Below are 1,537 nucleotides of genomic sequence, written 5' to 3' on the forward strand. Positions count from 1 at the left end.
TCGGTCTGTTTTGGTCAAGTTGAAGTGTGATTTTTCCACTGAACCAAAATTTTTAGTTTTGCCAAATTTGGCAATGACTTGTAAATCTCATTTTTAAAAATTTTTAAGTCAAAATATTTTAAATCTCATTACATATTTTGATTTTCAAAGTGTGCTAGATACCATATTTTGGTCTCCATATTATGAGATTATTTTGCGGTTAAACATGACATTTGTTAAAATTTTCCTTCCCCTTTTAACTTTAACGGTAAAGCTAACTTGCACATTCAAGTATCAAAATAGAACTGTAAATAAGATTTTCCTCCCTTATTGGGTCATGGGCCTTATTGACTAAAGTAAATTTTCTCACTTTTTAAACGGTCATATATAAATATTTTTTGTTTGAAAAAGGGTTTATGAGTTATGCTTGTCCATTGGATTTATAGACTTTAGCTTAGTATCTACGTAAGTACATGTTAGTTGATTTTGGATCACCAAATTTATCACAACTTGATAATATGTGCAAGCATGATGGGTGAATCATTACTTTGACATTGATTCACTGATTTTTTGAGTTTTTCGTATCACTCACAGCCATCATTTAGTTGTGTTTACAGACTTTTACTATACAGACATGTGCGTTTCGGAAAAGATTAAAAATGAAAATTATTTTACTATTTAGCTTATTTTTGCTACTATTTATAGGTTTAACTGCACTTTTTTGACATTATTTATAGGTTTCACTGTATTATTTTAATTAATTTTTATATTTATTTATAGTACTTTTAACAATAATTTTTTATTTTTAACAAAATAAACTATATCCAAACACATATATACTTTTTTAGCACTTACGTTTGTAACAGAAAATAGTTCGAAATTAAATGTGCTTTATTTTAAATTGCGTGTGGACCCAATCGTTAATTTCTCGTGGACCAAAGCCGATGTTACTTCGATTCGGCCCACCAAATTGGTCAAATAGCAGAATTTTCCGTGCATGAAGTTTGAAACTTCCTTTACTTTCTGGCTAAAATTTGCCTTTCTTTTTGGTTCGAAAAATCGATGACTTTCTTGTCAATGGGGAGGTGACACGGATTCAGCTTGCGTTGGGTTTGGGCCAAATATTTTTTTTTTGGGCCGGGGGGGGTGGTGGAGAAAAGCTTGGGCCGAATCTGCTCTGCCTAAACCATAGGTATTAATATATTGAATTATTTCCATCGTGCATAACTAAAGAACTACACCACTTAAATAACATGACATGGAAATTACAATTACCTAATCTAGGAATTGCGGTTTTGATACTGAGTGTGTGTTTTGGAAATAATTATAAGCTAAACGCTAGTTTTTTTTTTAATTATTTATTTTACGTATTATTTGCATGTCTTATATAATTTTTTATTTCAGTTTTATTTCAAATAATTTAACTTTCAAAATTTGAAGAATAAACTAGTTTTTAGTTTTTTGTCTCATATTATGCAAATAAGTTATATGAAATAATTCAAAATAGCTTTTTGTCTCACTAGTGCATGCAGGTCTCAAGAGCCCCCTCCCCCCCCCC

This window comes from Quercus suber, unplaced genomic scaffold, assembly GCF_002906115.3.
Source record: "Quercus suber isolate HL8 unplaced genomic scaffold, Cork oak 2.0 scaffold_443, whole genome shotgun sequence".
Taxonomy (NCBI): domain Eukaryota; kingdom Viridiplantae; phylum Streptophyta; class Magnoliopsida; order Fagales; family Fagaceae; genus Quercus; species Quercus suber.